Source organism: Miscanthus floridulus, chromosome 17, assembly GCF_019320115.1.
Source record: "Miscanthus floridulus cultivar M001 chromosome 17, ASM1932011v1, whole genome shotgun sequence".
NCBI lineage: Eukaryota > Viridiplantae > Streptophyta > Magnoliopsida > Poales > Poaceae > Miscanthus > Miscanthus floridulus.
The window spans coordinates 69,024,127-69,035,670 of record NC_089596.1 but is presented as its reverse complement, the minus strand read 5'-3'; positions in this window follow the sequence as shown (position 1 = coordinate 69,035,670).

The following is an 11,544-nucleotide window of genomic DNA, read 5'->3' as shown; positions in this document are numbered from 1 at the left end:
ATTCCACCTCATTGGGTACCCCGGTATTAGATCCCCGATAGTAGCCCCCGAGCCCTCAGGCGATTCGGGCAGAATCGCCCAGGGGGTATCTCGATTTGCTAGAGCGTACGCGTGAGCGCACTCGACGGGTGTAGCCCCCAAGCCCCTGGGTGATTCAGGCAAAATTGCCTGGGGGTATCTCGATTCACCAGAGGATGCTTGCGAGTGCACCTGATGGGTGTAGCCTGCGAGCCCCTAGGTGATTCAAGGTAGAATCACCCCCTGGTATCTCGATTCGCCAGAGGGTGCGCGCGAGCGCACCCGTCGGTTGTACCCCCCCAAGCCCCCGGGTGATTCGGATAGAATCACCTAGGGGGAACTTCGTACCCTTCATGGGTATGGCTGTGAGATTGGTTTTTTTGTCAATCCAGACAGTTTGAGGGAAATCCTAGTATCCCGTTCAGTGGGGATTCGTCCTAGGGTTTACCTGGTTGGGACTTGATTGCAGCTTCGAGGCTCCCTTGAGGCTTGTGTGCCTGAGTCCTAGTCGCTCGTGGGCCCATCCCTCGATGGGACTAGCCAGTCGAGATTATTGGGCTGGCCCTCGAACTCCTGGGCCCTAGGCGAAGCTAGAGAAGAGGCTTTTTTTACCCGCATCCCCCCTGGGAAACGAGTCATGGTCTGCTTGGGAAGGTGAAACTGCCCAGCGCGATTTTGGTGGGAAAGGATAGGGATCGTGGGTGGATATTCCCGCGATGTGGCGGAGTGGTGTATCATGGCGGGCTCAGGAGACTGAGGCAAACAGTTGCTCTTCTTGCATCCATCGCCCCTATAAAACCATGGGGTTGGCCCCTAGGGTTCCGTACTTCGCCTCCTCGCCTTCGCATCTGCAACCCCCATCGCCAATCACCTGAGCTTCCCGCACCCGCATCGTAGCCGTCGTTAAGCTCGCATCCGCACCGCAGCCAGCTGTCAAGCTCGCATCCACCCCCTTCTCCATCGTTTTAATGGAGCCATGGTGTAGATCCAACATCACCCCTCAGCGCCTAGAGGGCCTCATCCGCCATGGCCTCCTTTGCCCGTTGACCACCATCGAGGAGTGGCGACTGCCTAGTGATGAGGACTTGTCGTTGTCGCCCGAAGGATATGTTGCGTCCTTTGCTCTCTTCCATGAGCGGGGATTCACCGTAGCTGCTCATAAGTTCCTTCGGGGCTATTAGACTACTACCAGGTGGAGTTGCAGTGCCTTAATCCCAATGGGGTCCAACATATTGCGGCGTTCATTGCCCTTTGTGAGGGGTTCCTGGGAATTAGCCCCCACTTCGATCTATGGCGGTATTTCTTTGCCGTCAACCTGTTGAAGAAGCGGGTTGGGAAGCAGGAGCTGAGCATGTTGATGGGATGTGCCAGCATTCATCTATGCAACAATCAGACGAACGACTACCTATTGATGCATTTGTTAATCTCCAACAAGGGGTGGCATTCACAGTGATTTTACTGTCAAGGACGACATGGCCGCCCCTTGTCGGTGTTCTCCGGGCGCCTCATCGAAGAGGTCCTAGGGTCGTGGAAGTGGGGTGTCCCAGACAAAGATAAGAAGAGGATCAAGGACCATCTCGCTACCCTCCAAATTCTAAAGGAGAGGGGTGTGTAGGGATCTAGGATCATCGGCACCTACCACACGTGGAGGGTGGTGCCGCTGATGAGTCGCGTGCTCCCCCTGTACCTAATGGCGCTTGGGCATCACCTAAAGGGACTGATGCTCATGGACGAAGTGCTCCCCCCCCACCGAAGTGGCGCAGCAGATCAAGGAGGCGATGGAGTCTTTGAAGGACACCACCGACGTTGTCCTTGATTTCATATATCCGGTGTCAGGGACATCCTCCTAATGCGGTCGGAACTAGGGTTGATTGTTGTAAGTTCCCCTTTCCCATGCCTTCTCTTTACTTGAATTTCTGACCCCTTGATGCTGACGTCGGGATGGTGGGACTAGCTGAAGAGACTCATCCTTGGGGATAGCCCAGCTTTGGTGCCAAAGGACCAGATCTTGGCGATAGCAAATCGTACCACGACCGAGTGGGATAAGAGGATGAGGGAGCTCAAGAAGAAGAAGATGCTATGGATGCAGCAAGCATGGGATCGAGGAGAGGAGACAGGTAGTGATGATGACGATGACAAAGTGGAGGAGCTTGATGAGGTAGTTGCTGATGTGGATTGGGGTGTCCTGGAGGGCAAGGATCCACTGATAGGCACCCAATTGTCCACGCAGGGACCCTTCTTGTTCCATGTGGGGGAAAGTGAGTCCGTGAGGCCAGCGGAGGCAGGCCAAACAATCGGCCCGTCCCCGAGGCCGGTGGGAGCTGGTGGGTCCACCGCTACACCCGGGGAGCCGGTGGAGGATCGGTGGATGGGGGGAGGCGGATCTACCACCACCCCCGAGGTGCTGATAGAGGGGGTGGCTCCGCTACCGTGGCCCACAAGCCGATGGGGGCGGGTGGATCCACCGCCACGCCCAAGGTATCAACAGAGAGGGGCGGCTCTACCGCCGCACCCTCAGAAACAGTGGAGGCGAGCCCCTCTGCCTTGGAGCAGGGGGTAGGCTCAAAGCTGGCCCCACCCTAATGAGGTGGAGCAGGGAGCTAGGGGTTCATCCCCCAAACATCGCCTAATAGCGCTGAAAGGTCCTAATATGGCTAGAGGGGGGGTGAATAGCCTATTTAAAAATCTACAAATCAACTAGAGCAATTTGATTAGTATGACAAATAGCTTAATGCAAACTTGCTCTAGCTCTACAAGGGTTGCAAGCCACCTATCCAACAATTCTAGTTGCAATGATTACTTAGGCACACAAACTTGCTATGTAATTACTCACTAAGAGCTCTCAACCTTGCTACTCTAAAGAGCTCAACTAGATGAATGTAAATAATAAAGCAAGCTCTCAATTCTAATTACACTAAAGAGCTTATGTCAACTAGTTTGCAAGAATGTAAATAAGTGAGTAGGGATGATTATATCGACGTGTAGGGGATGAACCAACCACAAGATGAATATATAGCCAATCACCGGGAGAATGCCAAAGACAAGAGACAATCGATTTTTCTCCCGAGGTTCACGTGCTTGCCAACACGCTACGTCCCCGTTGTGTCGACCAATACTTGGTGGTTCAGCGGCTAAGAGGTGTTTCACAAATCCTCGTCCACACTGATAGGACACCGCAAGAACCGACCCACAAGTGAGGTAACTCAATGACACGAGCAATTTACTAGAGTTACCTTTCAGCGCTCCACCGGGGAAGGTACAACTCCCCTCACAATCATCCGGAGACAGCCACGAACAATCACCAACTCATGCCGATCCTCCACCGCTGCTCCAACCGTCTAGGTGGTGGCAACCACCAAGAGAAACAAGCGAAATCCGTAGCACAACACGAATACCAAGTGCCACTAGATGCAATCACTCAAGCAATGCACTTGGATTCTCTCCCAATCTCACAATGATGATGGATCAATGATGGAGATGAATGGGAGGACTTTGGCTAAGCTCACAAGGTTGCTATGTCAATGAAAATGTGCAAGAGTTATCCCTTGAGCTGGCCATGGGGCTATATATAGAGCCCCCATCAAATAGAGCCATTATACCCCTTCACTGAGCAAAACGCGCTCTGACCGGACGCTCCGGTCATACTGACCGGACCCTGGACACAGCGTCCGGTCCACAGATGTAAGCCACGTGTCATTCTGAGTTAAACTTGAGCCACCAGATCACAACGGCTATTAACTGACCGGACGCTCCAACAAAACTGATCGGACGCTGAACCACCAGCGTCCGGTCGTTTACAGTAAGGGTCCAAATCCGGTTTTCTTCGATCGGACGCGTCCAGTCCACCTTGACCGGACACAGACCAGCGTCCGGTGCTAAACCCTAGTCACTGTGTCACCATGTCAGTTTGACCGGACGTAGAAACCAGCATCCGGTGCATCTCAGGTCCAGCGTCCGGTCAGTTGACATGATGCCAGCGTCTTCGCGATCAACTCGTTTTTCACTTCTAACTTCTTCACCCTTGCTCCAATGTGCTAACCACAAGAATTTACATCCGACATAATAGAAAATAGGCATTCCATTTTCCCGAAAGCGCCATCTCAACCCTGCAAACACCACCTCCTTTGTAGATGTGCCAACACCACCAAGTGTATCACCTTGTGCACAAGTGTTAGCATATTTTTACAAACATTTTCAAGGGTGTTAGCACTCCACTAGATCCTAAATGCATATGCAATGAGTTAGAGCATCTAGTGGCACTTTGATAACCGCATTCCAATACGAGTTTCACTCCTCTTAATAGTACGGCTATCTATCCTAAATGTGATCACACTCACTAAGTGTCTTGATCACTAAAACAAAATGACTCCTACATTTTATACCTTTGCCTTGAGCCTTTTGTTTTTCTCTTTCTTCTTTTCCAAGTTTAAGCATTTGACCATCACCATGGCATCATCATTGTCATGATCTTTGCCATTGCTTCATCACTTGGAGTAGTGCTACCTATCTCTTAATCATCTTGGTAAACTAGGTTAGCACTTAGGGTTTCATCAATTAACCAAAACCAAACTAGAGCTTTCAAGCGCCAACGTAAGTTGTCGCCTCCTCTGTTATCTTTGTTTTTCTCTATTTTCATGGTGGCTCATGCCCTTTGTTTTTTCTATAGTGCCAGGGGGCTAGTCAGACGGGGCACTCCTATAGCGCTGGTGCCCAAGAAAACCCTCGCCCTTTAGGCAAGGCAGGGGCCACCGTCTGATGTTGCTCCCGTTCTGAGCGAGAGTGGAGCTGGCGCCATAGCCTTGTCGACCGGTCTGGCGATGCCCGTGATGGTGTCCGTGCCCTCGGTGAGTCAAGCAATCGGTGCAGCCGAGGGATCACCCTCAGAGGTTGTCATGCAACCAGCGGTGGAAGTGATTTCGCCTTCGGCATCAGAGCTAGCGGAGCCATTGGCCACAGCTGTTGCGTCGACCACAGCAGTCGTAGCGTGGCCGGATGAGGTCTCACCGATGGAGGCGGAGGTGATGGTGGCTACGATGGATGGGTCATAGCCAGAAGTTGTGGTGGCAGTGCTTGAGGCAGTGGTGCGTTCCACACCACCGGCGGCCCCTGAGGTGACGCCTATCCTAGGCAGGACAGAGGGGGTCGCTGCCGAGGGACCCTCGAACACCACAGTGGTCGCCGAGGAGACCGGTAGGGAGTTGTCCCTGGCTCTGACATCAGGGGGCAGCCGCCAGCCTGCACAGGACGAGCCCCTGCTCCAATGGTAGAGTCCATAGGATCCGGCGTCAGTGATCTTCACCCTTGACGATGGCGCCAAGGGCATGGACCGAGAGAGTCTTAACCAATGGGATCACAGCCATGTTGGATGCTCTGAACCATGCCCAGGGCGCCCTTCGAGACATCATCATTCCCATCGGCTAGGTATTTACTTGGTCTTGCCTCTCGATTTCTTCTCTCTTCATCTACTTTCATTTTCTGACCACCTGTCTTTTTCAGTCTCTTGCCGCTCGCAGCTAGGAGAAATCCTAGTTCCTTTGTGAACACAAGGAAGAGTGGGACCATCTTGTCGATGAGGCACGGCTGCATAGGGACTTGACCGCCCAGCTCTGCCAGAGGGTGGCAGAGCTAACTCCCCTTGCGACGGAGGCAGACGATCTTCGACAGTGGGAAGCTGAATCCTGCTGGCACGCGAAGGATGTCGGGGGGATGCTCTAGGATCTAGCGGTGAGGGCATGGCAGGACACGGAGGAGGCCGCTAGGGTGCAGAAGCAGCGGGACGAGCTGCTCCAGTGGGATGCTGGACCCATCAGCGGATCATCGACCTCCTGGACGAGGTGGAGAAGGAGCGGGAGCTCAAGCTGCGAGGTAAGCAGAGGTCCATGGCCCTAGAGCAGAGGGCGAAGCTGGAAGTCAAGACGGTCGCCCAGCTACACGGGGAGTGTGACGAGCATCGCTAGACCTCAGAGAGGCTTCACTTGGAGCATGGTATGGTCTGCGGGGAGCGCGACCAGGCCATCTAAGAGCATGACAAGGCATGGTAGAGGATTAGCTCCCTCTAGGCTGAGCTTGACACCGTGAAGGCTCAGAAGCTAGAGGCCAAGGGTGCCGCTGCTAGACTTGCCAAGGATCTCACCAAGGTGAGGAGTGTTCTTCAGGTGAAGAGCGATGAGCTCTAACTCCTAAAGGTTGGCCTTAGTGTCATCTGTGATGACCTGCAAGTGGTGTAGGTAGAGGGGACCAGCTCACTCATGGCCCACGCCATAGACATCATAGCGTGGGTGTGCTAGCTAGAGAAGGAAGCTTTTCACTTGGGGATTATCCAAGCCTTCACCATGGCCCACTCGCATTATGATGTTAACATCAACCTAGGGGTGATGAGCCTAGGTTTCGTGCCTGGCTATGAGCTCTCCAAGCTAGATGAAATAGAAGTGGCGGTGACTCCTCTCGCGGAAAGCCTGGCGAGCAAAATTGAAGACATGGTTCTGCCCTAGAGGGGTCGTTAGTTAGTCGAGTCTGATAAACATTTATCTATAATCTGTGGATGAGTGTCGGTACTTTTGTGCCCAAAAATAGTTTCATAATTCTGTTTCATAATTTAACTTTGTTTGTTTGAACTTGATTTCTTCCCTTTTGGATTTGAAAAAAGGTTTATGTGATCTGATCCTTCCTGTTTGTTAAGACCATAGGGTCCAAGGTGTTCAAGGGGGAAATTTTGATCATGCTTGTGAGCAAAGTTACCATGGTTGTTGGGGCGTGGGCTTTTTGCAATCTTACCAGGCACGCTCGTTTATCTGTTCCCACAATCCTTGCCACTAATTTTAACGTGAGGAAGAGGTCTTACGCATCGATTGTTTTGAAAAAAGGAGGTATTCATACCTTGTATTCATATATACCCCTTACTTAGGATTTTAACAATCATTCCATGATCGTGCATTTGGTCCCATTGCTCACCCGGCCTTCCTCGAGCCCCCGCGCGTGGTGGAGATTCGGTCAAGGGTCGGCTCGTTTTGTGACTGTGGCCTTGTCCGTAGTTTTCACAACTGGAGGGGTGGAGGTAGCGTCGCTTGCCTCAATGGCTCGAGTGATGTGCTTGATGAGCTTGCTAACGGGGATGTTCGGATGGAATCCGATCCATCACTTTGCTATAGGGTTGGCAAAGCCCTCGGGTGGCATTTTGTTGCTCCTTGACCTACCTTCCAACATATTCCCCCTCAATGGGGATTCTATGGGCTCAGCTAGAGGCTGGATTGACCTTAGAAGGTTGAGATGACCCTATCCGCCTCAATGTGGGTTGGGCAAAGGCCGCTGAGGCTCATCTGTGTTTTCTCCTCTGGCTCTTGTTTGATGCAAGGTAGCCTTAGACCCTTCGCGGGTCAGCCTTCAAACCTCGGTCTCTCGATTTCAAATCGAGCGGCTCGAGCCCCTGAGCCCCTTAGGGTCTGATAGGGGTCGGTCATGTTTCACGCGTTGCCCCGTCCTCGGTTTTCGCAACCGGAGGGGCTGAGTTGATGACACTTGCCTTGATGGCTCGAGTGTCACGCTCAATGAGCTCGCTAATGGGTATGTTCATGTGGAATCTAGGGTCCATCATTCGCTGACGGGGTCGGCAGAGCCCTCATGTGGCATCCCACTACTTCTTAACCCTGCCTCCCGATAGATGCCTGAGCCATTTGATAGGCTTAGGTGGCCCGTTGGCCTCTACCTCGATGGAGATTCTATGGGTTTGGCTCGAGGTTAGAATCAAATGAGAAAGGTCAAGATGTCCCTAGTCCACTTCTAAGCTGGGGACAGGGCAAGGCCGCTAGGGCTCATCATGGTTTTTCTCCCCTCACTCTGTTTGACACGAGGTAGCCTCAAGCCCTTCGTAGGCTAGCCTTCAAACCTCGGTCTTGTGCCGCTCATATCGAATGAGGCGACTGCCAGCTTCGTGACGTGACACGAAGCGTTGAGATGCAGCGATTGCATATGTAACATTGGGATGATGGGAGTAATGTATGGTTTGATTGAAATGAAAGTGGGGGTCGGTAATGTTACCTCGGTGGCACGAGCGACGAGAAGTTCTTACCGGACATGTCCGTGCGGAGTTTGAGTCTGACGCTTGTGATGGGGCCGGCGTGACCTGCACGAGCATCGCAATTTTTTGTTTCTGTCCCTCGGCGGTGATCCGAGCCATTTGATCATTTTTGGGCGACCCGACAGCTTCTCTTTGTGGGAGATTCTGTAGGGGGCCCCTCTGAACCCTTCTCAAGAAGGCGGATGATAAAGATTGGGGCATGGGGAACTGTGAATTCGATAATGCTGGTGAACAAAAACATCGTAGCCACCGGGTCGTTGGGTCTAACGGTTTGTCCAGTTCTACTCATAGTCTTACACCTGCACCCCATGTCTTTGGTTTTTAAATGTAAGGAGGGGTCAGGTAATGAGCATGTCTAAACAAGTAGACACTCTCAGCAGCCCTTGAGCGATGTCCGTGCCCCTGCGGTTGCTGGGGTCAGAGGCTCGGTAATGAATTTAACACGCAAAGTGGGTAAATAGAGATGCTTATCTTTCAGCGGTTGGTCATTCGTCGTTTTACCTGGGGCGCCTGATCGACCCAGGGGGGCTGGTGGGCTCCCCTAGATGGGGGTTTCGTCGTCGGGTCATTCCATAGTCTTGCCTAGGGAAGCGGAGAGTCGCCTGCATGCGGGTGTGCCCTAATTCTCGTGCCTGGCTCATATTAGTGGCGGGCCATGCCTAGGCAATGTCCTGTTTGACCAGGCGACATTTCATCGACTAGAGTGTGTCCTGTCAGTTCAGGCGTGTCCCCTTGGATTTTAGTCGGCATCGATTTCCCATCTGCATTGAATGGGGGAAGGGAGAGAGTTTTATGTCCCATCTTTTCACCTTTCCTCAGCTGTTGCGCCTCTTCCTTAAATAGGGAGGGGGGAGTTCTCATCCCATTCCTTCGCTTGTTCCTGAGCTGCTACCTTCTCTCCTTCTTCCTTTTCACCAAATGCGTTCATGTGTCGCAGTGGTTCCTAAGTGAGAGAGGGTAATCCCAGGGAGAGGGGAACTCACAAATCCATTCATGAATTTGGAGTGCGATGTCGAGCTAGAGGTCATCCAATGTAGATAAGATGGTGCAGGTCTACCTTTGTTGAGAAGGGGCTACTGCTGTCGAAGAAGGAGGTGCACTGGAGGGTGCCGAGCATCGTTGGCTTTGCCGTCATTCATTGTGGCCTCTCTTCGGTGGGAGACGCCCCCGCCATTGTCAGGATTGCAGCTGATGACGATGGCGTAGTCCCTGGATGCCCCAGTGGAGGTGCCATTATTATGGTTGCGGCTGATGACGATGGGCGTACTCCCTAGATGCCCCGGTGGAGGTGTTGTTGTTAGGGTTTCCAGCTGATGACGATGGCGTAGTCCCTAGACACCCTAGCAGAGGTGCCGTTGTTAGGGTTGCGGCTGATGACGATGGCGTAGTCCTTAGACATCCCTGACGGAGGCACCACAGTCGCCGACGTGGTGCTTGACGTTGCAGATGATGGCGTCCTCGAGGATCCCGTGGAGCGGTAGGACATCACCGATGGAGAGCGTGGCACGGCGACCGTAATAGTGCTCATGGCAAAACTGGTCAAAAGCTGTAATCGAAAAAGTTTGTGGGGGAGCCTCCGAGTGACCAGTCTTTTGAATTTATGAATACATTAGTCCTTTTTGTGATGAAATCACTTTGTAAGCGATGAATTTGTGCAAAAATGAACAAGTTTTTAGCTTTCATTATGGCCAACGGCTTTTCAGCTCTTCTCCCTCTTTTGTGAAAGAGTTTTGGTGGCTTCCAACCTTTCCCATAGCTAAGGTTGCAAAAAACTGGGAGTGTGAGCGAGCCAATCCTGATTATGCTGGTGAGCAAGGAGGTCGTAGCCGCTGGGGCGTGGGCTTCCTGCAGTCCTACCAGTTACACTCAGATTTTGTTCCTGAAATCCTAGCCTTTAGGACTTGCCATGAGAAAAGAGGGAAGACTCAGAGAATGTTTGCAAAGATAACATAGAGAGTGTTTCTCAAATCAATGTACTTATATCAACCCCCGAGTGAGGTCTGACCCCTCCCAATTTGCAGGGGTCGGATGTCACTAAAGATCGGGGATTTCTGAAGATAAAAAACTGATAAAAGAGTATGCGTTTATTTAAGGGTAAAAACAACATAGCTGCTCAATGTTCCAGGCGTTGGTGAAGACCTCGTCATCAATGATTTTCAACTGGTAGGCACCTGGCCAGAGTACTTCCGCGATGACGTATGGCCCCTACCAAGGTGGGGAGAGCTTATGGCGGTCCTTGTTGCTCTACACGAGGCAGAGAACAAGGTCCTCGACATTGAAGGCTCGGTCCCACACCCGTCGGCTATGGTACCATTGTAGCACCTGCTGGTACTTGGCCGAATGGAGGAGGGCAATGTCACGGGCTTCGTCTAGCTGGTCCATGGCATCTTTGTGGGATGCCTCGACTCCCTATTCATCGTACGCTCTAATTCTTGGCGCTCCATAGTCGAGGTCTGTCAGGAGGATGGCCTTAGAACCATAGACCATGAAGAAAGGCGTGTAGCCGGTGGCCCGGCTGAGAGTTGTCCTCAGGCTCCAGAGCACCACAGGGAGTTCGGCGACCTAGGGTGCGCCGAATTTGTTCAACCGGTTGAAGATCCTAGGCTTAAGGCCCCGTAGGAGCATGCCATTTGCACGCTCGACCTGCCCGTTCATTCAGGGGTGCGCGACGGTGGCCCAATCAACTCGGATGTGTTGTTCATCACAGAATCAAATGAATTCTTGCCGGTAAATTGCGTGCCATTATCTGTGATGATGGAGTTTGGTACTCCAAAGCGATGGATGATGTCGAGGAAGAATAACACAGCTTGCTTAGACTTGATCACGGAGATCGGTCTCGCTTCGATCCATTTCGTAAACTTATCTACGGTGACAAGCAAGTGGGTGTAGCTTCTGGGTGCCTTCTTGAGAGGCCCAACTAGATTGAGCCCCCAGACCATGAAGGGCCACATGATGGGGATCATCTAGAGTGCCTGGGCCGAGAGGTGAGTTTGCCGAGCGTAGTACTAGCACCCTTCGTACGTGCGTACAATTTGCTTGACGTCGGCTACTACAGTGGGCTAGTAGAAGCCCTGTCGAAATGTGTTCCCTACCAAGGTTCTAGGCACGGCGTGGTGGCCACAAACCCCACCGTGGATATCACCTAACAGAAGCTTCCCCTATTCAACGGGGGATGCAGAGTTGCAGGATCCCGATGTGGCTTTGTCTATAGAGTTCACCCTCTACAAGAACGAAGGACTTGGCGCGATGTGCGAGCCATCGAGCTTCCATCTTGTCCATCGACAGTGTGTCGCAGAGGAGGTAGTCAAGGTAGAGTGTTCTCCAGTCATCTAGAGGGTCGGGCTCTGTCGCTGGATACTCCTCGAGCTCCATGACCTCAGGACCGGACGAGGCCGTCGGTTGGTCAGCCCCGGGGCTAGATTAGACAGGTCCTCATCAACCCTGCTATAACC